The sequence below is a fragment of the Simochromis diagramma genome, unplaced genomic scaffold (assembly GCF_900408965.1).
Source record: "Simochromis diagramma unplaced genomic scaffold, fSimDia1.1 OVJJ01000433.1, whole genome shotgun sequence".
Taxonomy (NCBI): Eukaryota; Metazoa; Chordata; class Actinopteri; order Cichliformes; family Cichlidae; genus Simochromis; species Simochromis diagramma.
The window spans coordinates 4626731-4651653 of record NW_024387031.1 but is presented as its reverse complement, the minus strand read 5'-3'; the positions used below and the strand labels follow the sequence as shown (position 1 = coordinate 4651653).

Below are 24923 nucleotides of genomic sequence, written 5' to 3'. Positions count from 1 at the left end.
ATTAATTAGGTTTCGCAAACAGCCACTTAAGGCTAAAATAACAATTCTGTTACTGCCTTGTTCTTGAAAAAGAAAAATGACATAATGAAAGATGATGGCTGCAGAAAAAAACCCATCTGTGTTTTAGTGTGTGATTATTACGGTCACGATTTCTCAAATCGGGATTTTCTTTTTTGTTTTTCTGTAAGTTGTTGAAGCTTCTCATCCTGTACCTCTGAGGTACCTCTGAGGTACGGAGGCAGACAGATGGAGACTGACAGACAGACGCGGGGCTGAGTTCGCATTTTAAAGAAATCACAGCTTAGAGTGGAAAAAGGTCAGAGATGGAAGCAGAAATATCAATGCGTATGCAGAAAGTAACCTTTCTCCTGTGCGTGACATTAGATCATTCTTGGATACTAGAGGCTAGGGGCTCAAGAGGGGGCAGAGGAGGTGGCGGTCCTCCTGGGGGATGGCGCTTATTTCCCAAAATGGCCTCTGCTTCATGCATAATTGAAATTCATTGCCTCCTTTTTGCAAAAAAGGAGCTATAGTCGGCTTTTCTGTCTGTTTGCGGCTTGATGTGTGCGTTCTAATCCCGCGGAGTGCTGAGTAGCGGACGCGCTCTGTCTTTTTTCAACGCTTCCCCTCCCGTATTCTCACGGCCGCCGCTGCTATGGATTTTAGTTTTTAAGCACTTCCCATGCAAAAGCAAGGTGCTTGCAAAAATGTTAAGTCATGTGCGAGTGGCTGCCGAGTTCAGAGCGGCTGTTTAATAAGTGCTTTGCCTCCAAACGTCGTGTCAGCAGGAGGCTTATAGAGCACGGACTGCCTCAGAGCTGTACAGCTGAACACACTCCAAACTTGACTCACTTCCACAACAACAGACGAAGGACTCAGCACTTGAGTTCAGCTGGACTACTGTGTGCACGGGAACTTTGTTAAACTAAAGCTGCGATCACTGCCATCGACTTTGCCGGTGGGAGAACAGTAGAAACTTTATTATAAAAGTCTTAGGTGCAAATATTACATTCGGCTCTTTAGTATTTTAACCAGTGCCCACTGAACAAGGGAATACTGGCAGGCAGCATTTACACGCCAGCATTTCCTCGTGGTCATACACATACATGGAAGTTACTTTCAATTGTAATTTGAGGGATTGATATTTACAGTACTTATGACCTAAATTATTTATAATAGCTAATGTGACACAGATTTACATGATTGCAGATTTAGGCAGATTAAACCGAAGCTTTCGAGTTGTCACTATCAAAACAGAGGCTGAGCCCAAAAAGCTTCACACTCTCTGGACTTTCAGGAAATTTGATCTTACCCATCCTGCTCCCCTGACAAACAGATTACAGGCCAGGTAATGCATGCAGGCCACCACAGACGGTGTCAAATCTGATCTCATAATTAAAGCTAGTCCTCCCACACAGCAATCACCATTTGGCCCAAATGTGGCCTTGCACTTACAGTTTCCTTTAGGCCACATTTGGCTTTGGCTAATCCTGCTGACTCAAAGCACGGCTTGAGTTTTATGTGGCAAACTTGAGGTGTGCTGTTGGGCCACATCTGGCCACCAGAGCAGATCGTGCCAGTGCCACAACTGAGCTGAAAGTGCTTTGAACAGCTGAGATTTGGTGTGTTTTCTATGCAGGCTGTTCTCCTTTCTGATCTCGAGACTCTGCACAAGTTTAAAAAAAGTCTATAACAAGGGTTTGTTCACTTAATGTTTAGTATAAGGGTTTTTGTGTTCACGGTTCTACATGTTTAAAAGTGGCATCAAATGATACAGGACAGGTTAATTCAGGCAGGTCTTCAGTGACCTCCCTTATTTTCAACTTTAAGCTTTTTACTTTTAAACCCATTTATTTCAAAATAATCTGTTCTGTCTATAAGTCGATGTTGCACTAACCCTGCCAAATAGAGTTACAGATGTTCCTCCTGGAAGGTTCAGCCCCTCTGTCTGTCACTGTTTATCATCGCGAGTTCTCCGACACTGTCAGAGTGGAGTGTTTTTCTCAGGGGAGCCATCTTTGAACAGGTGATGTTTACAAGAGTAACAGGAGATAAACAGGAAGCTCACCTTCTGTTCGATCTTTGCAGTCATAGCACAGTTCAATCAAACTGTTGTTTCATGCCTCATTTCAAATGAAAGCAGGCAAGTCTGGTCAAAAATACTGTACATCACATCTGTGTGTTACAATTAGGTGGAAAAAATGTAAATACATGTATCTATTTAATGATGTTTGACATTTTTACTTGTTTTTATTCATATATTGACACGGTTTGTGTTTTTTCCAAATTTTGGCCATCTGTCCCTTCAGAAGAACTGGTATGCTATGTTAACTGTATGAGAATACAGATACCAATGAAGTCTTCTAGTTCTACAATTTTGTTCTACATGTACACTGACAATAAAGGGCTATTCTATTATATTCTATTTTTCAAAAGATATAATAATCTCTTTCCTTTCACGACAGATAAATGCCATTACCAATTAGCAGTAACATTAGCACGACTTTAAATGTCTCACAATAAGAGCTTCTAAAAGCTCTAATGGTGGTTCTATGGTTCTAAATCGGAAACATTTCTTTTTACCATAGATTCGTTCCAAACTATTTTTAAAGATGTCTCAGAAAGCAGTGATAAGTAATAAGTGTATAAAATATGATACAGGTGATACATAACAGGTGGTGTGCAATTGTGCACAAATAGAATTAATGCTGCAGGAATCTGTATTACAATAAATGTATCAGGACCCGATAGAAAGTGCAGAGATTAAAAAATGTTCAATCCAGTTTCAAACACTGGCCTTTAACTCTGAGCAATATTTGCCAATTTACAGAGTACTGTATGTGTTTATTTAGTTATACGAAACTGTACGTATGCATGCACATACCTGTATGATCAAAGACGGTATACAACCTAACAAAACTCCAAAACACTCACTGAACTCATTAAAAAGTACAGGAGCAAATCAGAGCGTGAACCTGTATCCGGGCCTCGGCCCAGCGATCTGTAACTCTAATCACAGAATTAGGGCTGATGGGGGTCATGTTTGTCCTAATTAGGCACAAGAACTAATTGGCCTTGTTTTTTTGATAGAGCTAATTGGCGAGCACGATGGGAGGAAGAGTTTGGGCGGTTAGGGTTGGTTGTGGCTAAGATGTGAGATCAATAACGATTTTGGCTAATAAGGCCTTCCTCTGTTGGTGGACATTAGCTGGGTGCTGCAGCCACCGCCGCCGCTCCTTCAGCACAGATCTTCATCAAAGACAGCATGAAGGCTGATCAGATGTTTGCGAAGGCTGCTGACTCGCCTGCTTTTCCTGCCTCTGACTCTCATTAGTGGCTGAAGCACAAATGTAATTATCTGAGAACTTTGTCACCACATCAATTAGACACAAACTTTGGCTTAAAGCCGGTGGGACTCATTTACTTTCATAGTGTTACCGTGTTTATATTAATGCATGTTTTCAGTTCATATCTGACTATTTTCTTGTACTGCTTTATTGTATTGATATCATTTTCATTCATTTCATCTCAAACTTTGCTCTGCAGCTTGATGCCCACAGCATGCACTGGTAAAGTTGTCAGAGTATGTCTGTCTGTGATATGACCCTTATGACCAAGAGAACAAGCTCAAACTCAAAAACATAATAAAAAAGATATTTTAAATTAGCAGTGGCAAAAATTTCTACAACAGCAGTGTTTCTATTTTACTATGTCGACGGGATGCAGAGAGACTTCACTGTTTATGCGCGATGTCTCAACCCAACCGGTCGGGCAGATGGCTGCCCCTCCCTGAGCCTGGTTCTGCAGGAGGTTTCTTCCTGTAGGGAGTTTTTCCTTCCCACTGTCGCCAAAGTGTTTGCTCACAGGGGGTCATATGATTGTTGGGGTTTTCTCTGTATGTGTTATTGCAGGGTCTACTTTGCAACATAAAGCACCTTGAGGCGACTGATGTTGTGCTTTGGCGCTGTATAAATAACATTGAATTGAATTCAATTGATGTGAGGTCTATTTTCATCATTAGTTATCACTAGAGATTTTGAGCATTTGCCCTTCTATAAAAAAGAAAAACTTTTTTTGAAACTAACTGAACACACTAGAGCTCCCCAGAGGATGAACCCCTTCCAGAAAACATCTTGCATTTTTTTTACCTTACATTTCTCGTGTTCTTTGCCAAAGCGTAGGGGCACACATGGTCAGCTGTGTGGTGGCAGAAATATTCACTCAGTCTAGTCATATACCTCTGCATCTGCGTAACATGAATAAATGTATGTGGTGTAGTAGCATTATTAAGTTGCATTTCTACCTTTGACCAGTAAATTTAAACCCATTCATTTAGATAGGGCCTTGGAAACAGCTGCCCAGATGCATCACAAAGATGACTGCTAACTGACAAGATCTGCTTCTAAAAGTTCTTGTAGTCAGCACGAACGATGTGGGGAAAAATGGGGTGATGTGATGTGCTGAGCGATTTCGACAAGGGCCAAATCATTAAGATTGAATTTGACTGGAGTATCATGGAAACTCGTCAGTAGTGCTGAGTAAACACTGAAAGTTGTCCAGTGAGGGCTGTCTTGTTTGAACAACTGTGATCTATGGCAACTCCAACTCTCAACACGCATTACTCAAAAGATCTTCCGCCAAGATCGGAGCGCCTGATCGCACGGGGTACATTCAGAAGCCTCATAAAGCAAATCCCTCACTGGGCGGGGTCGTAATGTTTTTGTTGAGAGGCACTGAGATGACTGGTATGATTAACCATCTGACCTCCCCGGGGTGAGAAACATCACAAAACATTTAGCAGTTTAAAAAGTTCCCTGAAGCACCAACAGCTGCAGCTGCGGCATCGTTCGGCGGCTTCAGCCTTCTTGTCAGCTCTTATGGGAAGTTTGAAAAGTTCTGGGGTAACCCCCGGAGGAGGAAATGCTATCTGTCTTCCCCCTTCTACCCTCGGCAAGGCTCGGCTTCGGTGCTGTCAGAGGGCTGAAACACTGAATTCAAGGTTGCCTCTATTAGTCAAGGCGATTTAAAATGGAGTAGCCCTCCTGAGTTTTTTCCCCCTGTAGCCCTTATCTGCACTCTTGAGTTCCAGTTAACCCCAGGGACCCTCACACGCCCTAGCAACCCCTCTCCCTGCATAATACACTCCGCTACCTTGGTCACCATTTTCTGGTCAAACTAATTAGATTTCAGTGTCCCCGCTTGGGAAGATGTCAGTGGTATGAAATGGAAATAATTTCCAGATGAGTATCTGACATTTTACGCTGTCGACTGGAGTAAAGAGCCCAGGCGGATTGGCTCTCTCTTTCCCTTTTTTCCCCTCCTCCTCTTCTCCTTCCTCTTTTCCGCTCCATCACTTTAGTCTCAGAGATATGCTAAATCCTCGTGCTTCCCCCCGCTCCGCTCGGTCCTGGGTGATAAATGGAAGCAAATGTACACAAAAGAGAGCTTCTCTTTTTTCTGCTTATGCTTGAAGTGTTAATGTGTTTAATTACTTTGAAGCTGGATTTTGCATGTGTGTGTGCGTGTGTGTGAGAGAGAGAGTTTGTGTTGCAATAAAAGCAGCGGCAGGAAAACCTTCAATTAATGTCTTTTCTCTGTCTATGACAATAGCTCCAATTTATCTTATAGGAACAATAGAGGAGTGAGAGGAGGTGCAGCTGCTCTGAATGCTCAAAGACATCCAGGAGAAAGCGGACGACGTGCCGCTTCCCCCGCTGCAATCAGCGGTGATGCCAGCAGCCCACATACACAGAGATACCTTCGTTTCAGACAATTCACTGACTTGCACTCCCTTCCTGGAGGCTATAACTATGGCGCTTGGATCAGACTAAACCACATTTCATTTCTTTGAAGAGTTTTCATGGTTTTTGTGCCAAATCAGGTGATTGCAAGGCTACAAATTTGCCATTTATTCCTATGTGCATGTGATGATCAAGCAGGAGGCTCAACAACGATGTTGCCTGAAGAGTCTTAGCATTGATAGTCCACTAAAGTCATCATAGAGCAAATGACTAATTATTTTGCATGGATAGCAAACTGAATGATCTTATTTTTCAGTATCTCTTTGTTAGTGTGTATTTATTTTTCCTATTAACCTGGAGCTCTAAAGTCCTGGGGATAGAGAGCTTATAGATGAAGTCACCAGCTCTAGCTTGGCCTAGTTTTTGGTCCATCTCCGTCCGCTCACCTCCAGCTGCTCACAGCAGATAGCTGGGTTCTGCCAGAGGTTTCTTCCTGTTAAAACGTACTTCTTCCTTCCCACTGTCGTCAAGTGTTGCTCACAGTGGTTGTGTGATTGCTGGAGTTTTCTCTGTATTACTGTAGGTCTTTACCTTAGAATACAAAGAACCTTGAACAACAACTGTTGTTGTGATTTGGTGCTATGTAAATAAAAGTGAACTGAGGGTGGAGCAGTAGTGCGGTAGGTAGCACCATCACGTGACATGGGTTTGAATCGTCTTGTTGGCTAGGCCTATATGTGTGGCATTTGAATCTTCTCTCTGTGCATGAGTGGGTTTCCTGCAGGAACCTCAGCTTCTTCTCACAGTTCAAAGACATCTAAGTTGAAATTGAGTGTAAATTGGTGTGCTCTATGAATGCCTTTTTATCTATGTTACTTAGGATTGTACATTGGATTTTTGCACAGATTGGTCCTTATGCATTAAATATCAGAAAAGACTCCAGTGAGCGGTAAAAAGATTTCCAGTGCTTACAAATCATCATTCTGTTATGTCAGGAAAGGGCTAAGAAACACCCAATTTCATAACTATAACATACACAATAAGATTGTAAATATAAATGAATGTACTACTGTTTTCATTCTCTTGTGGGATTTGCGAGGAAACAATATTGTATAAATTTCATATACAGAAATCAGACACTTTCCCTAAAAAAGTCCACCAGTGCAGTAACACAGCAGCAATTTATACAGCCAGCTTGTCATGAAAATATAAATGCAATGTTCTAGGTATGACAGCCTCATCAAAACTGTGTCTTGTTAACATACAAACCAGCAATATTGAAATTCTACCCTGGTAGCAAGTGGAGACACACCAGAACTGCAGCATTTTGAACAGATCCCTGCTCTGCATTGCTCCGCCTCAGCTACCAAACCTTATCCACCTCCTCGGTTTGTATTACACCTACATGTGTTCCAGCCTTTATTTAACCCTTCATACTCTACCAGGACAAAATCCAGAGCTGTGACGATCAAACTACTTCCCAGCTGAGTGTAATAACAGACAGGCATTGTCGCTGTGCACGCAGCAGAAGTTTTTTCCCCCCGAATAACATAATTATCACTTTGTATTACACGATAAACACACACTGCTGTAAACCTGGATCTGCAGTCACAATCACACAGCGCCTCAGATCAGTAATGCTTGTAAAAACACACCAACATTCAGATCTCCTCAGTGTGTGCTGCACTGTGTGTTCCTATTAAGATTTCACAGGCATCAGTCTAAAAAGCTTTTCAAAGTCTTCTCCCAATTGTTAATGATGCTTCTAACAATAACACGCCATTCAAATGGAACTCGCCCCGCTCTGCTGCTGTCACTGAGGTTTCAGACACTCTGAACTTAAAGGATCCTAAAAGATCTGAGCCAATTGTGTTCGTGCACTGAACCCTGTGCACATATCTTCAACTGTGAGGTGGCCAGCTAGTTAACTCTTGGTCTACATGCATGTATTTCTGGGCTAATTATGCATAATGTGAATTAGCAATATGGCAGTTAGCTTTAGCAGAATTTTAGAGTCGAAGGTTTTACCACAGATATCATATGATGTCTCTGTATTGGAATCCATAGGGAATTTCAAAACAGCACTGATTGTGACAGAGGAGAAAAAAAAACAATGGAATAAAAGTTAATTTAGATCATGCCTGAAATTAAATACTCGAGAAAAACGTTCTCTGGTATTTCTTGCTAAAACTACTTTGTTATTATGTTAACAGCAGTATTGTGGTTCAGGTTAACATCTATACACCATTCCACCATGTCCCATGTAAAAATACTCTTTGCCCCATATTTGGTCTATTAGCCCAGCACTGCTAAAACGGCACTATTAAACATCCTGACAATGAGATTTCTCAGATATGCTCTGTTGCCTTTTTATTTTCAGCAGCATTTCATCTCTGCTTTTTTACACAGCACATTTTGATTAGAACGTACATTAGACTTTAATTTTCAGCAGAAAACATTTTTTTCATAATTGGTGAACTTATTAAAATCAAGCTGTTTCTTCTACGAAAACCAGGTGGCTAATTGCCATGGTTTTTTTTGGCTGCGCCTTCAAAACATGCGATGAATGAAATGATTTGTGTATAAAAAAAAATAAAATGTTGTTTTTTGCAAAGCTGCAGGAAGCTTTTTGATAAACAATACTGTCGCCCTGATGCACGCTGCTTTGTGCAACTCCAGATCTTTACAAAGAGGTTAACAGGACTCATTATTTGGGAATTGTGAGCCACCTTGAAATAAACTGAAATGATCTTTTCAGGAAGAAATGGGTACTGCGTTCAAAGAATCATTTGAATGACACTTGCCGCACCTTTCCATGATTTTTTGGGCCCGGTAGCTTCCTCCAGCCGAGCTCGCGGGCTTTCTGTTTGCTCCATGCACACATGAAACAGAGAACGTAATTGAATCTGCCAGTTCTTCTTGACTATCCACAAGTCATTAAACAGTATTGAAATTACAGTTAAAAGGAACCGTTTCAAGAGGCTTGTGGTGCTCAGAAGAATTCATTCCCCATTTTACAGCAGCTCGGTTTAGCGATCGTGTTTGAAAGATGTGCTTTTGGGCCAGTTTTTGACACAGAAGTTGAAGAAAACCAGCGAAGCCACTTCAGACTGCATTTAGGCCAGATCCATTCCTAGGGCTCTTTCTCTCCCCTTCTTTTCATTGTTTAGTATCTCTCTCCCTCTCCTTCTCTCGCTGTGACCCCCCAGTCTGGCTCCGTGCTGAAACCTTGCCGGATCTAATTAAACTTTGGGCAGATTAGAACTTTGCCTTGTCAGTCTTTATTCATGCTTAAACAAGTTATTACTTTTTGAGAAATTAAATTAGCCGGCAATTAATTAATCGACACAGAGCTGGGAAAGAGGACGAAGGGGAGGAGAGACAGAGGGGGTGGGGTGGGGGGGATAAAAGTTGAGGAAAAGATGACAGGAAAAAAAAGGGGGAGAAAAGAAGTCAGGTTTGGCAGAAAATGAAGGAAAGGAGTCTGAGATTTATCACACAGATTTGAAGGAAAGAAAAAAGAGGATATTAGATATTTAAATGTCATCAGTTCTTTCACTAATTAGCAGGAGAGCGCCACGCAGATGAAAATCATTTGTGTTTTTTTCTTTCGAACATTAACATTTGATGCTTTCAGAAGCCCCTCACTCTCCCTTCATGCCAAGATGTTATTAGACAAGCACTCCACCCCCCCCACACCCACACCCCTCTTTTCTTTTTTTCCAAATCCAAAATTAATTCACCCCTTGACTCCCTCTGAAGGCAGAAGAAAAAAAAACAAACAGGCTGAGAGAAGAGAAATAAAAGAGTCGTTTCTTTGTTTCCGCTTTTTGCTTCTCGCTCCATCGCCTTCTCTTTTTTTTTTTTTTTGGCAGTGGCAGTGGCGTCTCCTCCTCTGTGACATTAACGTATTGATTGACACGTTTAAAATGAGTCCCCCTCCCAAATCTCCCCTCTGCTTCCTGCAAGGTCTAAATCCATTTCCTGCTTAAAGCCCGGGGTGTCTAACCAGCCAACCAACCAAACAACAGGGCAGCCGAGGCGACAGTCGAAATGAAATACTGGAGGGGCCGATGAGGCCAGAGCAGACACGCTTCCTCATCGTGTCTTTCTTGCTTTCTTCTTAACACCTTCTGGTTTCTTTCATTTTAATCTCCATGTTTTGTCTATAATCCACCTTTTCTTGGATACTTGCAACTCACCTAAAAGTCCATCCTTTCATCCAGGGCACTTCATGAGGACACTTATTGTGAATTGGCACTATATAAATCAAACTCATTGCGAAATGTATTCATGCATTTGGAGTGATTTCGACAGCTTTCCGTGCCTAACCTTTAATTTCCTAAACGTCTATCCTTCTGCATTTCCTTCTTTGTCCATACTATTTTCTATTTCCCCCCTCCTGCCTTCCTATCATCTCTCCTTTCTCCTGCTTTTCTAAATCCACTCTTCCTTCCAAACAGCCTCTCTTTCTTTCCGTCTCCTTTCCCCCTTTTAAGATCTAAAAGATGATTTTACCAAATCACTGTAAACAAATGATTCCCAAAGGAGACGGGACCAAAGGAAAAACTGAGGAAAAAATTTTCACTCTGCAAACTCTGGTACAGTTTTGTCCTTTCTGCCCTGCTTTCTTCCAATATGCTTCCTTTTTCTGACTTCCTATTTCCTTCCAAACAGCCACACTCACCTGAGCTGCATTTACACCTCTTCTGCTGTTCAGTCGCTCTTTATTGATTCTGGACTAATTCGTGCTTAACATCCCTTCCCGGCTGATCGATAAGCCGCTGCAGCATCTGCTCGGCTCTGAGCTCATCAATACGACCGCAGCAGCAGTCGCTTGGATAACGACGTGATGCCGGTAAAGGACACACGCAGAGGCTACAGCGGAGTTTGTAATTGGTTCTGTCGAGTGACACACGTGAGTTTTAGGTGTTAGATGGGAAACTAGTCATACTGGTAATTTTGGTTTAAAAATTAAAAGTCTGGTGTCTAACCCCTATATCCGTATAGAATTATTTGGATTGTCAACTATGAACGCTACTTTGAGCATAAAAATACATTTCCTTGCACAGCGATGCCATCATGTGTGGTGTACCAGCTGATAGTTGCTCTTTATTGGAGTCACAAATTGTGCCTGTGTTTTTCTTTATTAATTAGAAATAACGTAGACGTGTTTGGCACAGATTCTTTGTCGTTGTTTCAAACTTTAGCACCAGCAAAAGTGAAAATAAAGCATGAGTGTGTTCTTGTTGCTGTAACCGCTGCTGGTCTCATTTCATCAGAAGCTCAGCGTGATGCAACAACACTGAGCTGCCGGCACTGACCTGAACTGTTTTTTTACTTTTACTATTTCAGTACAAGACTTCCTCTTCCTCATCCAGCTAGCATCGGTACTTCCTGTCCTCTGGAGAGAAATGTCCCCGCCTTTGATGAGTTTACAGTAAATGGCACTAATCTGTCTCTTCAGCAGATCGGGTGGACAGGGATGAATTTTAAAAGTATTTTGAGTGAACCTCCCGGTTAAGTAACCAAAGTTTTTATTTGTAGCGTTTTGTATTTGTGATCGGTGCCTGAAAACCAACTAAAGCAACTGCAATAGAAAACGCCCCGAGCTATATCAAGTACAATAACACAGCAGCTTCTCCTGGCCATAAATATTTGACCACTGCATCCTGCTGTGTGTGTGTGAGTGAGTGAGAGAGTTAGAGAATGTGTGAGCGAGTGTGTGTGAAAGAGAGGTCATTAATGATGCAGAGGAACATGGTTTGTGTTTGCTTTGAATGCACAAACTGACCTGAATACAGAAACTCTGGCTTGGCTCGGAGCTGGCAGCCGCAGCACATCTGCATCTCTTTAAAGGGAAATCCTCCATCCTTTTTTTAAAAAATTTTCATAAACTAGGTCTCACTTTGGTAATTTTATGCAAGTGGTGGTGCTCGTATTGTAAACCAGCTGATGTATTTGCATCTTTTTAGTTATTTTTGGTCTCTTTTCTTCAAGAAATGACCGGCTAAGTTGGCCAAAGATTACATTACATTCTCCTTTCCAGACACTCTTATGTTTATGTATGCAGACTGTTGTAGCCCGACTCAGCTCTATACTACAAATAATCTGTTCCAGCGCGGCAGAAAGATCAGTCTGCATCCAAGAACATAACCTATGCTTGTTAGATTTTCTTAAATGAATAAAAACACGGCCAATTTGTAAATTATGACATTGCGGGTTGAATAAATAAATGGATAAACAATTTTTAAAAAGTAGAAATGGTGCTTCTGCATGCTGCTTTGTGGATAATTAGGTAGATTATTTATCTCCAAGCTGATACCTGAATGTCGCCCACTCCCACCCCTAATGTGGACATCCAAACCATCACTGGCTCAACATTAATACGTCTATTATCATCACTCGTGGATTCATGTGGATACAGGAGTCCATTTGTGTCTCTACGTGGACGTCAAGCTGCCAATTATCACATGCGTGAGAACAACCAAGTACATTATTATCTCAATTTAGACACCAGGTTGTCAGTTTTGCTTTTGTGAGTGAATATTGGCGGCTTTGTGCATTGCTTGATGCCCATGATTGCCTCATTAAGGACAAGCGAGTCCATCATTGTTTGTACGTGGACACCTGGAAGTCTAGCTTCTCTGTGTGGATGCAAAGGGGTCCATACTATCTGGTCATGTTTAAATCCACCTCTACTCTTAAAGGATAGCAAGGTGATGGATGGAACTCAGGTTAATTGTACCTGCCAGTCATCTGCAAACTGAGGCAGAATAATTAGTACTGTTTAATTATTATTTAAATCTACAGGGTTTCAGGAGTCCCGTTGGTTTTAGTGAAACCGGCCAGTACAACTCATAAACAGCCATGTCATAAAATCTTTGTTTTCTGTTATATAGCAAGCCTGCGGACATACAAGTGGAACTATGAGTGCCAAAGAATCCACTTAAAAAAATCTAGATCCATTCTGACTCAGTTTCATATGAGCTTACCGCCTATAACAACAACATATTTTGGACTTTATTGACTCTCTGATTCACACCTCTGCTGGACTTCTTTTCAGAGTAACCGCAGTTAGAGCTCACGAGTGCTGTGAGGATGCTGGACTCGGCTACGTAACGTCATTTGGTAAAGAAGTGTTCTTTTAAAGGACTCGAGATTCATCAAACATCCTACCACACTGAGCTCCCTGTTGTGAAGCTGTGAAATGTGATCATGTCTGATAGCAACGATGACCAAAACAACTGGAATGAGCTCCCAGATGTTTAGAGGAAATCAGTCATTTCTTCCTTTAATGTTTCTGCTGAGATGGTGAGACGTGACTTTTGTGCGAATCCGCTGTCAGACCGGACTTACAGACCTGTCAGCGTTGTTTTCCATGCATCAAACAATCGCTAATGTTGTAGGTTTAAAGTGTTCCTGTTTACGCCCGTCTCTTGAAGTTAACTCACACATTCGCACATCAAACAAGAAGCTGAGACAGTAAACCAAACTCAGCAACCTGCCCCTGTAAATAACATCAACCAACCGGGACATAAAAAAACTTATAAAAAAAACAAACTCTGAGAAACCTGCAGATCAGATCTGAAAGACGACCGAATTAGCAGTGAGGTGAAATAAATCTTCACACAGAAAGAAACGCCAACCAGTCAATTATTAATAGTCCAGAGGAAAAAGAGCACACACACACACACACACACACACACACACACACACACACACACACACACACACACACACACACACACACACTTGTACTTACACCCCAGTGGAATCGGCCTACTATGAAGGAAAAATTCAATTATCCTACAAAAGTGAATAAATTTGCAGCATCGCAGCCCCCGGCTGTAGCTGCTGCTGCCATTTCCCAAGATGCATTTAGGGATCATGTGGAGGGGGGACACAAGGAGGTGAGGAGGGAGAGTTGGGGGGGGGGGGGGGGGTGAGGCTTATTAACAGGACCTCACAATCCTTTAGCTCTGTCACAGCAAAAATGCTCTCAAAGCTGCTTCTTTACATTCAGCAGTGTGTGCGTGTGTGTGTGTGTGTGTGTGTGTGTGTGTGTGTGTGTGCGTAAAGGACCGTTTTGGCACTGTGAGCTGCTGATGTTCCCTTTAAAACTATTTGTTTAAAAAAATGGAATGGCTGAAACCCTCAGAAAATAGAATTAAAACAGATTAAGAATTAAAAACTGAATTAAGCCACATCAAAGCAATCTTAAGTCTGTTGTACTGACTAATGTCCATGTTAAAAATGCATTACATTCACCAGATATTCCAGTAAAAGTAATTAATTAGATGCACAAAAGCCAGCAAATATTCATTTTCTGTGCCATCAGCTCATCAGAAAATATAGAGATGTTCATGGAAAGCAGAACAGATGCTGATCTTTTTGTCATTTTAAACACTGCCGTCCCTAAACGAGGCAAATTGAAATATAATGTAAATAAAGGTAAAGATATAAAGCATTTTCTAGACATCCCAATGTTTTATATAATCGATGGTATTATAGCAGTAGGAAATGTCTCCCAAATATTAAACATCTATCTGTTTTGGTGGAACGTGGCTGGGATCAGTGTTGGGTCTATAAACCACTCTTACACCTGAGGTCAGAGTTTAGAGTCCTTTAAGCATAAAGCATGGACTAATAGCACTAACACTGAGTGGATATTGTTCTTTCAGTAAAAAACACATTTCACTGAAGAGCACTGCTTACATGTTCAGTGTCAGCAACTTGCCAACAATCAGTTTGTAAGTGTTCTTCATAACGTGACCAAAATGGAAATTCAAGGAGACAAAGGTAAGTCGTGGATGTCCAGTGTAATGCTAGGTTAGCACTATCTACTTCTGTACTGGAACACAGCTCAAACCTGATTTCTGTCTGTAAATCATCCTTTTATCAGCCATTTAGACAACATGCTAACATGCACGTTTGACGTCTTTTCGTTTGCATGAAATATTAGCCCATTACTGAACCACTGTAGGCATTTAGCAGCAAGTATACAGTGAAATGCATCCTGTCTTTAGGCTTTTTGACTCCAGTGGGACCCTTATTGAGACTGTTATATGAGGATTAACTACTGCGAGTTGTAAACTGACAACAGAAAAGCGAAAGTATCATTTTCTTTTCCTAAAAGGAATGTCATGGCAACAAACTAAAGCCATCCCTGCGCTACGGAGGCTTCACGGTTTGTGCTGCTAACACTTTTTTCACAAGTGCACCCATCAGGATTCTGAATGTGTTTTTCTCCAGCAGCTCTTCAGATTTCCTCACTGATCATTTCTGTCTTTTCATGTCTTCAGACCAATTGTATGTTTGTCACGACGACCGTCAGCGGCTTCGCTGCGAGCCACTTCCTGTTTGATCCCACAGTAACAGTCCACCTGCGGCTGATTGATGCGCTCTCATATTCTCCCGCACACGGATCAGTGACGCTTCAGACAGATTGATGCTGGCACGTATGACCGGCCGCAGACAACAACATGTGACAGGCGTGTTGAGGAACACAATGACAAGCTGTACAGGCAACACGGTGTTGTGTAGGCGCATCAGCTTAGCCTGATCGAGGTTATTGGTATTCACTCACGCTACAAGCTGCTCTCATTACCTTAATGACCGTGTGGATGGGGTGACTCGTTAGTTATCACTTACTTCCTGTCCATTTTTTACCTTTTGACAAAAATCAGATAACACATAAAAAGAATGAAGAATGAGAGCGATAAAAACTGGAGCTCAGAGTAAAAAAGGACTTGTTCTCCATTTCCTCACTGAAACGCTTGAAGAAAATGAGGAACATAATAAATTATAACTACGCTTAGTTTTTATGTTTACTCATAAATTCAGATGACACCAGAGATTTACATCAAAACACATCCTTATTTCAACAGTCATATTTCCCTATGCTTTGTGCTGAAAGATATCGTCTCAGAAGACTTTCAAATCATTTTAAAGAGAGACTGAAGCTGTGCAGAGACATAATTTCACCGAGAAATGAAGAAATAAGGAAAGCTGAAGATAAAACTTCACCGTCAGACTTTTTTTTTTTTCTACAGTGGGATGAAGTTTGTAGAGGGATATTTTATTTTATTTTATTTAAAGGATGAAATAAAGTATGGCAGACGACTTTTCTCCTCCTCCCCGATCCCTGCTGGAACTCTGAAAGCCTTCAAACAGAAGTGGAGTCCGTTGGTATAAATCGAGGCTGGAGCTCGACGAAGCTGCTCTCTGGAGGAAAGCTGCTTCACCAGCTAAACTTCACGGGGAAAAACTGGTTCAGCACTACAGCTGGTGACAGAGCAACGCCGCAGTTGCATGATAAAAGATGTGCAGCTTTGGTGGGGGGCAACTGCATCCAGAAGGTTTTAGAAAATTGAATTAATTCTGTTGCTCTGGATCTTTTCTTACTTTGACAGATTTGTGGTCATCAAAGTAATTCTGACTTATCCGAGGGGTCTGTGTGTCTAGACAGGCTCTGTTTATTGACGGCTGTTTTCTGAGCTTGCTCCGCCTTCTTATCCGTCATTTAAGTCCATGAACCCCACTCTAAGCAAACTCTGTTAACATGCCAGCAACCAGCCAACCACGCCAAAGTGGGTGGCCATGTCGTCAGTGCTGGAAGTCAATAATCAAAGCAGGGCGCTAGCATACATAGTAAAGCTAGTTTACCAGCAACAGATGAGCAGTCACTGAACTCTTCATGAATTATGTGCAGGGTGGAACACTGCTTGTAATAAAAGGCAAAGCCATAAACAACAGATAATAAAAGAATTATAGAATTATTAATTATTAAATTAACGTCATCTAAAGAAAAAAAAAAACAGGTATTTATGATTAATCTGCATATTTTATGAAATAAAAATATAATTTCTTTCAAATTGCAGCTTTGATCCTAAGTACAATCCACATTATTAATATGAGTTCATTTGCCATCCTTTCACTCTGGTCTCATTTAGATTTTACTCATTTCAAGTAAACATTATTTTTGCTGTATTTATATAACAAAACCACTCAGTGTCATTTTGACCCCAATCCAAAAGAACTGCCCGGAGACATCCAGCATCTCACCCAGGAAGTGCCCAGGAGGCGTCCTGGTCTGATGTCTGAACCACCTGAGGTGGCTTTGATCTATTCTAAGCCCCTCCCTTATATGACCGACCTTTTCACCCCATCTCTAAGGATTCAGAGGAAGCTCATTTCCACCACTTGTATCTGCAATCTGATTCTTTTGGTCCCTACCTGCAGCTTTAACTCCTCCACTTTGGGCAACAACCCCGAGTTAACAATCCAACGTAGCTGCAGTGAACATAAAAAATAGTTCAACGGTTCATCAGCAGCCCAGTCTCAACTATACTATAGAAATCATCCTAAGATATTAAATAAAAATAAAGACCTTTTAGAAATATAAATATATAAAAGCTGATCACTAAGCAGATCTTTAGTAAAGAAGTCAAACTAAACAGCTCTGTGCACTGTGTGGCTCTCCAACTGCACTCAGACCACAAGGAGACAACAAAGTAAAAGTCCTCCAAGAGCTGGGACTGATAAAGCATTTTGATGAGAATTGGACTAAAATCTAAACTAAACTTTCAATTTATTTTTCTTCCACAGCATTCAGGGTCTTTGAGTTTCAGGCTGGTGCAACCTTCACAAGGTAAAAAGTGAATAAAAAAAAAATCATGTTTTTAAACCAACAATCTGACAGTCGGCTGCACTCTGTATCCTCACTTTGATGTGGTAATTCATTAAATGACAGCAAATAATGCAGAAAAATACTAAAAAGCATTTCAATTTAACCTCCAAACAACTGCAGACTGAACGTAGAGTGAAACTGGAAAACAAAGAAACAATCACAGATTTCTCTTCCATCCTTTTTTTATCTGCTTATTTCTGTTTTCAGCCTCTGTTTGCTTCCAAATCTCCCTTTTATCTTCCATCCCCTTTTTTTGGTTTCTTGCTTACTTCTTTCCTTCATCTTAACTCTTTCTTTCCTACCTGAACCTCTCTCTGCCCTCCCCCATCACTCTTTGTTCCTCCTCTCTGCAGCTCCTGCACCCAGCAGCGAAGGAGGGGGACCAGACCTGCGGAGATCAAAGTTAACTCTTTGCATGTTGGTTTAAGTTTAAAAAAAATTGTAGAGATGGGCTGAGAAAGGTAGATATGCAGGCAAAGTTTGGTATAAGGTACGCCATCCACCTGTGTTGTGGATTAAAAGCTGCAAACAACATGAAAATTTAATTAGGCTGCAGCATGTTGGTGAAAAACTAAGTGGCAAAGAGCTCAGGAATCCTGGGATAGGAGGAGAGCCTCCAGCTGTATGAAGAAATTCCTCAAAACACAGAGTTAAGCAAGAATAAAAGCCAATGCAGTACTTCCACGATTCTGTGCTTAAACCAAGCATTTTATACAGGTTTGCATCTTTTTATACGACAAAGTATCACACCTTTAGGCAATATTTCACAACCTCACTTGCAGTCTATGATTTGTTTTTCCCTTAATGCCCTTACTCCCTTTGGAAAGGTGCACCTCTGGTTCTCGGACTCTTTTTCCTTTCCTTTAGCAGCAGGTGTTTCTCTGCTTCTTCCTCATACAACTCAGCTTTTATCAAGAAGTGGGAGAACTACGAATTTAGAAGGATTTGGACTGTTTAATATACACTGATTGGTAAAATGGACTGGTGTGAATATAATGGTTTTTTGGGTGCATGAGTTAAGATGGCACATTATTGCATGAGGTCCATGTTCATTTTTAGTAATATACTAAAGGGAGAAACTGTATCATTACTCCAAAAATGACTTGACTGTCTCTGTTAAAAGTAAACAGGAGTGACAGCTGGACGTCGAGCTGTCTGAGCAAGGATGTCTATTAAAACACGATGAAGACTGCCAGAACCAAGGCCATGTTTCTCAGCTTGTCCTTCCATTATTTTTGAAATTAAAATATTTGACATAGAGTTCAGTTACTCCTGTGTGCCATTGTACTTGCGCAAAGCATAAAGTGACTCCTCTTGTCAAATGACATGGAAATGCTGCAGGAAACACTCCAACCACGGGTGACTGAACTGCAGGTGTTGATAAAATTGACCTTTTCCTAAGCCAATGTAAAAAATGGACTTTTATATAAAGAGTACCTCCAACATGCAACGTCTTTCCTCCCTACTAATAACACATATAAACAGCCTAAATCTGCCCAGAAACCAGAGACGATGACAGAATCCGCCCAAATCAACCTCTCAGTTAGCAAAACAATCACTGAATCCATATTTGTGCATGTGAAACCCATCGCACAACAACATGTGTTCCCATCACAAACTCCAAAAATCCAAACAAATGTTCCTGAGCTGCTTCATGCGTCTGTCTATCTGTTCCGTTCCTCCATTGATCATCTCCAGATAAATGGTGGATATTTGAAGTCTGACAGAAATGAAGCTTGTTAGTTGATATTACACAAGCTTTGTTTTCTCATTCAAGCACAAACTAAAGATTCTGCATGTAATAAATGAAAAAGTAAAGAAGAAGAACACCGGAGAAACAAAGTTACAGGAAAGACACTGTGAAGCAAAAAACAAGACCAGGAAATAAAGACAGAAGTGACATGTGACAATGAGAGAGCTACAAAAAAAAAAAAAAAACCACAAAACAAGGGGGAAAAAAAGGTGTATGATGGTTTGTGGGAAATGCAGAAACAAACAGAGACTCCAGAGAGGTGACTGCCACTGCACTGCAGGCTACAGCTGACCTCCACACACGCAAACACACACCTTTCTCTCAGCATCCCCCGCATGCGTCTCTCTGAGCTGCCGCGCTGAGGTCAGCAGAACGCCCGGAGCCATACATGAACCGAAACCTACAGCTGTGTGCGTCTGTGAACCATAAAACATGAACAGACTCACACCTGTACTTATGTGTCTGCGCGTGTGACTGTTGTTGAGTTATCAGTGTAGATCTGTGTGTGCCAATTCCACTTAATCTGAGTTAAAGCACAGACGAGGCATCCCGAGAATCCCTAAATGAAATCTTTGGCTGCATTTATATTTAAAACCTTATTTTTTGGGGGGGGAACCTTTTAAGTTCATTTCATCTGATATGCCTGGTGATTCAATACATGCAGTTTTTATATTTTAATGGCTATTAAAATTGAATGCTTAAAATAACTGCCCAAATTAGTGCCTAGAGGATGCTGCTGGGAAAGACTTGGTTCTGGATGGACTTAAACAGCTGACTGTGAATTAAGAGTATCAGATTTTAAATTTTTTTTTTTTTTACCACAAACAAACAAATAAATAAATACATAAATATAACTGTTTAGCTGCTTAGTATCCTTCCTTTATTTTACTAGGACAGGTTAAAAAAAACGAAAAAAAAGATTAAACTACAGAAATTTTCTTCCATGAGTTTTTATCAGAAGTCACGGCTGTGCCTGTGCTGTGACCAATGACCAGCCAGGTTAATAAAGGTATGTGTGGGGAGAAAACAGCTAGTTAAATGAAATCAAATCAAAGTAGAGTGTATTAAAATGACTGAAACAATGTCATCTAATAAAATGTAAAGCAATTTTTCACATGTTAGTCTTTGTCAGACTTTGACATGCCTGGTTATTGAGCCTGGGATGTTTATGTTCCTGTTACAAGGCTTTGACCTGGACAAATACCCCCATAACACGAAAATTACACACTGAAACTAGTAAATCTACTAAAAACTAATACTGAGACATTTTTAAGCAAACATAAACTGACATGAGCAAATCACTTGTGGAAACCAGCTGAAACTACACTGATCTGAAAACAATATAATTTCACATTAACACAAAAAACCAAAGTATAATAACGCTGCTCCAGACATCTTAGAATTGACATAAAATTGTTCATATTTAATAAATAAAGTGTCTCCCAATGAGCCGTTTGATCGCGAACGTTTAATCTAATCATTTCTGGCAAAAAGAAAAAAACAACAACATTCACATACAGAGTTGTATGAAGTGCTCCCATCAAGACCTCGTCACTGAAGCTGACAGCTCGTCTCCTAGCAACACAAATTTCTAGTTGCAACCGATGCCGGGTGAAATGCAAAAACAGAGCCCTGATGATGTGTGTGGACCCCGTTTAAATGCCTTGGAAACATGCAGTACCGTATTAGATTTTATATTTCAGGGTGTCGACACATCAGCCGGACTTTAACATTATTCCTCTGACAACATGTTCATAACAATAAGATTAATAAATGAGCACAAAAGACTGATGGTTTAGACTGTTTAAGAGGAAGAAGAGGAGAGAGAGAGAGAAGGGGAGGGAGGGGGATGAGGGTGGGAGGAAAGGGGGTGGAGGAGTTTGGAGGGGGTATTGTTGGTGCTGATGATTCCACTTTACTTCTATCTCGCTCTCTTCATCAGTTTAGACCATCTGACGGTGCTTGGCAGGCGACGAGTGTGTGTCTGTGTGTCCATGTGTGTGTCAGGGAGGGTTGCCAGATCAATAGGCAGCAGGAGCCCCAGTGACTTATGGGATAGATGAGTGCTACAGAGCTGCTGGTCGTTCTGATAACACACTAACACACACAAACACACACACGCTTCTATTTTAGTCTGCTTAGACTCGCGTTGTAGAAGGGTCAGAGGGCACATACATTGTGAGCGTGTGTGTGTTTTATCAGAACATAGTTGGTCAGCATCTTGTTTAGAGAGCGACCATATGTCACACACACACACGCACACACACACACACACACACACGCACTTTATGAAACCTTTAAGCTCCCTCAGTCTCTCTAACTGCTAACACCTTTGAGAGATGAATCACTGTTATTATGATGTCAAATCAATATCGGCTGGCCAAATACTAGTTACTGATTTAGATATGACATAATAATAATCTTTATTTGACTGTATGGAAGTCTATGACAACCCCACTTGACTCCTCTTATGTGGACCCCCACCCCCCATGCTGTTTTTTACACCACAATCCCCAGTGGGCCGACATCGTAGGTTACCCCTTATTCCTGACACTGACTACAACCTAAGATGAATATATTAGAAAATTCTTAATTCTCAATTCTTTAAAAGTCTCTGTAAATGACTATAAACCACTTTAAAATCACAGCTTTGGAGGGACAGCCAGACAGAATGCAGAAAATAAAACTCACAATAGAAAAGTTGGAGAAAGAAATCTAAAAAAAAGCAGTTTTAGAAGGTGAGAACAACACAGTCATCTGGTACTAGTATAAGTATTATCAAGTGATTCTTCCCTCAGAGATAAATATCATATATATAAAAGAAATATGTTGAGTTAATTGCTCCACAAAGCTGAACAAAGATATATGTGTAATGTTCAAATATATGCAAATGTTTAAATCACCATCTCAAAGCGATGTGTCTAATCTCTGAAAGTCCTGCTTGGTAGATTAAAATCACACCCCGAGACCGCCCTGGTGAGTATTTTTCTCTCTGCTTGATGAAGTTGAACTTAATTCCCGACTTTAGTGTCACTTGTGAGGCGAGCCTGTGTGTTTCGGAGGGCACTGCACTGAAAATTATTTTCTTCACACTTCAATTCATGCAATTTACATGTATTAATGTTTTTAATGATTTGACGCTTTAATAAACAGACTGTGAAGTGTCTGAAAGGTCTTTGTCAGTTTGGATTTGACGGAAAGACTAAGCTCACGTAAACATCACCTCACTAGTTTAAAGTGCTGGTTAGCAGTGATTTGACATGTGTGTTATGGCTGGTCAAAATGAATTTGGTTCGTGAGGAAGAGGAAAGTGAACAGCGAGCGTTTTGTGTGGATCGTTGTATTTATGCAGGAATCTAAACTGACCATCAATAAAAGCAAGTCTGGCCAGCAGCGGGAACACGAAGTGTGAGCACGAGACAGAAACACAGAGTCAAACATTAGCTGACTGAGTGTCCTTTCCTTCTCACAGCATCGGATGTATTGACAGGGATGCTGGGACTGACAGCCGAGCGCGGCATCTGGAGTAAACTGTCGGTGTTCTCGCTGAAGTCCTCTGAGATCTCTTCTCTGTACGAGGTTTACATTCTTCATCCTCAGTATCTGCCTCATCTGTCCAAGTGTAACCGGGTCACAAATTATATATTGTTATAATTACGCAAAATGTGTTCCAAACCCCAAACTGTGGTATACCTGACTTCTTCTTTGGTGCAACCCTATAAATTTGGGGTACCCCTCTGGCTTTTCCCCTTTTTCATAATTCCCCTGTGGGAGAGGTCAGAGTCATTTCTTTTCCAACACCATTATATCTTTACCCAGCCTGATGTTTCTCATTGTGTGTTTTAGTTCATTTTTGTCATCATTACGCCCGTCTTTACAAGATGCTGTGAATAAGTGGCACCTGTGTATGTGTATAGGCACTGCTGATGCTAGCATGAACAGTCTCGTTAGCTTGGAAGTTGTAGTGGGTGGAGCTAACTCTCATCCCAACTGTTTATGTTTGGTTATAGGAGCTGGAGCGGGCTTTTTACCTTTCATTGTCAGACGCAACGCAGGAACACACCGGTTACACGAGGACTAAATTACTAAATGCGGCAAAGTAGTGTGTGAGTGCAATTCCAGGTGTAATTAGTTTCACAGGTGATTTACAAAAGTTTAGCTATTTTCCTTTCTTTGTTCTTTTTTTTCCAGTTTTAAATATCGGCCTAATTTGCAGTAAATTGTGTGTTGCCAGCATTAATAAATCAGATCGCACACTTGACTGAAATATTCTCCTCTCGATATTTTGTGACTAGGACACTAACGTTGGTGATTTTCACCCATGAGATGAATATATATCACTTTGTGCTAATGTTTCCCTCTCAAAAATGGCATTTTTATTCATCTCTCAGTTTACAGCGATGCAGGGAGGCTCGCCTTCACTCGACTCACATGTCCCAGGGACAGGGTGGACCGAAGAACAAGATTTTTACAGTGTTATCCCACGATAGCTTCTTTTTTTAAAACTTTCTACGACCTTGTACAGGGGAGATAAAAGAAGAAGGCTTCTGGAAAGGTGCCTTTAGGAACATTTTTAATGGGATGTTTCTGTTTTTCCAAATTATGATTTTATATTCTGTCACAACTCAGTAGACTCTTTTAAGATTCCACACCCATCTCCATGTGTACAAGTTTTCAGCAGCAGTCTGAGGTGACTCCATTGTCCCGAAACATCATCAGATGCAGTACGAAAAACGTGATGTCAGAGGTCAGGGGACGGTTTGCAAGACAGACGATGCAGCGCGGCATTCTGTCCACACTGTCCTGGCTGAACATTTGGCCTGGTGAACATCGGCACATATCACCCACCCTTCCTCCCCAGTGACACACACACACACACATCCGCACCTCTCTGAATGGGTGAAGCGATGCAGAAAATGGGATGCAGGTTTGTCCCTCTGCAACCTTCCCTTCCCTCATTTAGATGTGTTAACTTATTTCGACTGAACGTTTATTTTACACTCAAATGATGCCGCTGTATCACTCTGTCACACACACAAACTCACACACACACACACAGCTTCCTCTCACACCAAGTTGAGAGCATTTCACGCTCTATATAGGCCGTCGTTATTGGAAATGAAGAAACACCTCTTCGTTTAAAGATGCGGTTTGTCGCCACATCTCATTTCCACTCGGCCTCTGAGTGTGTTTTATCTTCTGCAAGATAAGCAGGATAAAGAAAGCTCTTATCTGCCGAGTGCTAAGTGGATGAGGAGCTTCACTGTACGCCGTGTACGCGCTGTGTACTCAACTGGGTAAAGCGAACAAATAAGTCTGATACCGGCTAAATCTAATACTGCCCCGGGGCGAATTACACCCAGAATGCAATGTAGCAGACGATTCCTACAGACGAGGAGATACGGCGCACTCTGGGCTCAAATGAAGCAGAAAGTTTGGACCAACAGAGGAAAGGGTGAAGGATAGTGTAGTTTCACTCGAACATTTTATTTTGTATTGTGTGTGCGTGTGTGTGTGTGTGTGTGTGTGTGTGTGTGTGTGTGTGTGTGTGTGTGTGTGTAGGTGTGTGTGTGTGTGGGAGAGAGAAAGGTGGTGCTGCTCCTGATGAAAGCCTGAACAGTAAATCACAGTGACACACTGTCGACGCAGCAGCGGCCTCATTACAGCTCTGTTTATAACGGCTTCTCAACGAGAACCGTATTATATGATAAAAGTCTGAAGGTTCAGAACACCTTTT

At 41.3% G+C, this 24923-nt stretch overlaps 1 protein-coding gene and 1 long non-coding RNA gene across 2 annotated transcripts in view; both read right to left on the bottom strand.

Annotated features, from left to right (window-relative positions):
- Positions 1 to 24923, bottom strand: part of LOC120740550 (protocadherin-1-like) — a 236799-nt gene that overhangs the window by 11582 nt on the left and 200294 nt on the right. The gene's annotated exons all lie outside the window — the stretch shown is intronic.
- The window catches only part of LOC120740551, a 37968-nt gene continuing 20995 nt past the window's right edge, over positions 7951 to 24923 (bottom strand). The window contains exon 2 of the long non-coding RNA XR_005697402.1: positions 7951 to 24245. This is a non-coding gene — a long non-coding RNA (uncharacterized LOC120740551). The remainder of the gene's footprint in view (positions 24246 to 24923) is intronic.